This window comes from Octodon degus, unplaced genomic scaffold (assembly GCF_000260255.1).
Source record: "Octodon degus isolate 3935 unplaced genomic scaffold, OctDeg1.0 scaffold00062, whole genome shotgun sequence".
Lineage (NCBI taxonomy): Eukaryota > Metazoa > Chordata > Mammalia > Rodentia > Octodontidae > Octodon > Octodon degus.
In genome coordinates, this window is record NW_004524638.1 from 9,266,513 (window position 1) to 9,271,210 (window position 4,698).

The window sequence follows — 4,698 nt, forward strand, 5'->3', positions numbered from 1 at the left end:
AAAAAAAAAACTCATAAAGAATTTTAATAAAAGACACATGAGTCCTGGCCCATAATGATAGCGATGAACCAAAGACTAAATCAACACAGGTGTCCCTACTTCAGGACTTCTGTTGTAGTCCTGTTCTAAAGACATTTAAGTTAGATTTTCTATTATGTATAGCCAAAAACAAACAAGGTATGGAGCCTTCAGTGTTGTCGCTACGTCGCCACCTATTCCTTCTTTGAGGCAGCAATAGCCTTTGCTTCTGCATATCCCGAACACAGTTAATCTGCACTATCCACAGTCCCCAGCAGCCTCCTACATATGCCATCTCAGCTACCGTTTAGGCTCATCTTATTCAACTTGTCACCAAATTGGACTCCTGTTCACTGCCTCCTTCTAGAAACTCTCTGTTCCTCGTTCTCGTAACAACAACAGCGCCTAGTTTCCCTCTTACTTGCATGAATATAGGTTCTTGGTCCCTTTCCAGATTCCTCTTCCTCCAACGGCAGGCACCAGCAACCGCTGGTCTGTGTCTGACCAACGATGCATTTTATTTGGCCTACATGAGAGGCATTTTCATTACCATCATTAAAAATTGAGAAGTGTCACACAAACTTAGGGTTTCTAGCTTCCTTGAGTAATTGGAGGAACAGGCAACTGTGGTCTGGCTTTCCCACACCAGGTCAGTAACAATTAAGCTTCATTGTCAACATAATTAAGAGACTTCTGGAGAGGTGGTTGGTCACAGTGGGCATTCCACCCATCAAGAGACTGCTCCACTGAATGCACTGTTAGGAAGTGGGGCCAAGCTGGAGGGGGATCACCGGAAGTGCCTTTGCAAGGAATCTCCCTTGGTGATCTTTCCAGCCCATTCTGTCTCCCACACACCAGGAAAGAGCAGACTCTCCCCACCATGCCCTTCTGCCGTGTTGCTTGTGCCTTGGGGTCCGCTAACCGTGGACTGAAACTTCTGAAACTACGAGTGTCTCTTAAAGTGTGGGTGTCTGGTACTCTGTCCCAGGATTAGGAAGACTGACTCATGCAGGGTCAGTGAGTCAGAGCTCAAGAGTAACTGCTCCTCAAAAGGAGATGAATGTGCCTGAGTGGCCCAGTCTGCACTGACACTTAATCAATTTGGTCGGCTTGCCCCCAGGCTACCACATACTGTGGGTTCCTTGATTTGCTACACAAGGCCTGCAGTCCTCTCTGTCACTCCATCTCAGTTCTTGTCTTTGCAGCCTGCCTTGAACTGAATAGCCCGGCCTGAGAGGTTGGAGTTTCTTCCCCTTACACTATGACTCTGTTCTTCAGGGCCAACCATGTGCCCATTGGATGTGACTTTTGAGTCCAAAAACTTTTATGACTCTTGCTTAAGTTTTGTTTTTGGTTTTGGTTTTTTTGTGCAGGGTCTCACTATGCAGCTCAGACTCATGGTGATCCTCCTGTTTCCAGCCTCCCTAGTGCTGGGTAAGTTTTTAATTTACAATTTCTGCAGCTCACAGGTGAAGGAGACCTGGAACCCTGTAAGTGAGCCTTTTAATGTCATCATGTTCATCTTGGGTAGTCTTGGGGAAAGGTCCCGTGTTCGCCATGGTGGACGTTCTCCTCTTCTCGTGCTCTTCCTCATGCTGCTGTCTCATTAGCACGTTAACATTTCCACAGCACTAGGAAGGCTCCACGTTTTCATTAAAAGCCAATTTTGGAACCTGATTACTTGGATTTGAACCCTGGCCTGGTCTCTATGTTTTAGTTTCCATATCGGCAAAGTGGAATGATCACAGTACTTTCTCTTGGATTGTTGTGAGCTGAGGAATTATTGTGAGAAGGAAGAGACTTTCCACAGCATGTTGAAGACCCTGACACTATCTTTATGTGAATTGCCTTTTATTTGACACTTCAGAAAATGCAATGCTGTACAATCAAATAAAATGCAATGTTTTCTTTGATTAGCAAAGTAAATCACTCTCAAAATTGTAGATTCTCCTTACCCACGACCCAGCGGTGCTGTGTGTAGTATCTACTGCAGAGGGCCCTAGCACACATGCGCCTCAAAGCATACAAGAGCATTCGTGGTGACATTGTTCATAACAGTCCCCGATGGAAAGCAGTTCTCAAAATACTCTCTTCAAGGTCACCAGCTGCTCCCATGTTGCCAAAGCCAGTGGCCAATTCGGAATCTGCATCCTGACCCCTTTGTAGCTTTTGGCACAATTATGATCATTAAGCTTCTAGCTAGGACATAAAAAGGCAGGACTTCAACAGGACCTTTGGAAATAAGTCGTGGTCATGGTTAAAAAAAAAAAAAAATCATTGCCTGTCTTCCCAACCTGAAAGAGGGTGGAGATGGATTTCGTGTTACTCATCACCCAGCCTGTGTTTACTGGTACATAGCAGGTGTTCAAAACCTACTGAAGAATTCCCCTGAAGACAAGGAAGACAATGGGATCCATACCGCCCGAGGGGATGTGTGACTGGGCCTTAGGCATTCTTTCCTGGCAACATCCTCAGGGCTCAGAACCTCATTTTCTTGGAATTCCAGCTAAATCCTACCAAAAGACACACACCATGCTTCCCAGTTGAGCTCTCCTGTCAGATGTACCTGCTGTTCTGTAACAAGGCAACCTGAAGCTCTGAAAATGACAGGCTGAGGTGCACCATTCTGTGGTGTGGACCAACGAGGGGTCTTCCACATGTTGGGTGTCTGCCCCAGAGGCCAGTCCGTGCGGACAAGAAGGGTCCGCAGCCAGGAGCCCAGCGTCTCCACCTTATGCAGGATGGTTCTGTATGGATCCCTGGGCCTCCTTGGGCCTCATGTCCCCACCTGTCACATGAGGGGCAGGATGATGAATGTCTGTTTGCGTGAAGGTGGCTAAGCCACAGTGCCAGCTATGTGGCTGAACGTATTCTGGATGTTTCTTTCTTTCTCTCTCTCTCTCTCTCTCTCTCTCTCTCTCTCTCTTTCCCTGCGGAACCAGAAATTGAACTCAGACCCTTGTGCTTGCCAGGGCAGTGCTTATTCTACTGAGCCATCTCCCTGGCCCTTCTGGATGTCCCTTCTGGATGTTTCTCTAAGTGCATTTTGTGAGTGAGGTTTACATTCAAATTGGTGAGCTTTTGAGTGTAGCAGACCTGCTATAATGCAAGGAGCCCCCTTCAGTCTGTTAAAAGCCTGAACAGAACAGACTGCCCTCTCTGAGAGAGTTCTGCAGCAAACAGCCTCTAGCTGGACTCAAACTCTCCCACAAGCCTCCAGCATCCAGCCCTCTCCACACTTTAGGTTCTCCTGGGTACCACAGTCACATGGACCAGGTTCTTAAAAGTGTGTGTGTGTGTGTGTGTGTGTGTGTGTGTGTGTCCTGCACTTGTGCTTCTTTAGAGCAACGTGACTATCCTGATCCCCAACCCCCTTCCCTGTTCTGAGACACTGGGGTCTGCATGGTGGTGGGCGGAAGATGATGCAAGGCTCAGGCTGCAGCTGCCCAGCGCAGGGGCGTTGAAGTCATCAGGACAATGTCCTCTTCGAGGAGGACTTGTGCAAGGGCCTCCTCTCGGCACAGTCATAAATACTAGTGGTTCCAGCACTGGCACACCAAGTACGGGGCAGGGGCAGGGTGAACTGGCATGAATGCAGCTGAGAGAAAATCCAAAGCAGGAGCTGCGGAGACAGCTTCACATCCCAGCAAGCGTGCCATGGTCAGTGGGACTGCCCCCGCTCCTCGTCCCAGAGGCAGCACGTGGAGTTGGGGATTGATGATGGATGAGCTGCAGGGAGAGGAAAGGGTGGGGCACCCGCTGACACTGACTCCACTTGAAAACGCAGCAACCCACAAGGGCCTGGTCCGTGCTAGCTCTCCCCCATGCCCAGGCACATTCACATGCCCCTCTAAGCAGAGACCCTCCTCAGCCGCTGGAATGGGGATGCCAGATGGCAGTGCAGCCTCAGCCTCCTCTGCTGGCCTTCCTTCCTCCTTAAATCCTATGCTTCTAGGTTCCTCCAAGGCTCTCTCTTCTTCCCTTCCAGTCTCCCATGTGGTCGTCTCCACCACCAAGCCTTCCCCCCCTGGATGAACTCCAAATCCAGATGTCTACCTCTGGCTGCCCCCCGTGAACGTGAGCTCTGGGAAGTGGAAACCCGATGGGAGCCTGGTGGGCCCCTCACTCTCTGGTGTCTGCAGCACCTGGAACATCTGGTGATGAGCCAAGTATCTGTTGAGTCCACAGCATCTGGCAGCCTCTGGATCCCCCCTCTCAGACTCTGCATGTAGAAAACCAAACACTTGGTCAAACCTGGAGATAGACTTCTGTGCCCCTTTGAAGCTACCTCGCATAATCCATCTCCTTATACTGAAATCTGGGTGTCTCCCCACTGCCTTCCACTCTCAAGGCACCTCCAAATCCTTCTTCTTTAGGCTTCAGGGTGTAGCAAAGCTTGCTGGGAAAATGAGCTGAACTGTCAAACACAAGATCCCAGGGCAATGCCAGGTCCCCGTGTGTAGAACTTCTCTGGAGTTCCCACACAATGTAGACAACATAAAAAGGACTCTCTGTGACGCAAGGCACCTATTTATAGTTAGTTTCTTATCTTTTTCCTATTTTTTTTTTTAACTTTGCTAAGAGTCAGCCCTACCCCTGAGAAATCTCCATATTCCACACCCTCAGGCAGCGGGCTGATAACTAACCTTTCTTCCTGGAATGGTTTGACTGCTGGTCAGA

At 49.1% G+C, this 4,698-nt stretch overlaps 1 pseudogene; it reads left to right on the forward strand.

The window, feature by feature from the left end:
• The window catches only part of LOC101572027, a 4,533-nt pseudogene extending 440 nt beyond the window's left edge, over window positions 1-4,093 (forward strand).
• The last annotated feature ends 605 nt before the right edge of the window (window positions 4,094-4,698 follow it).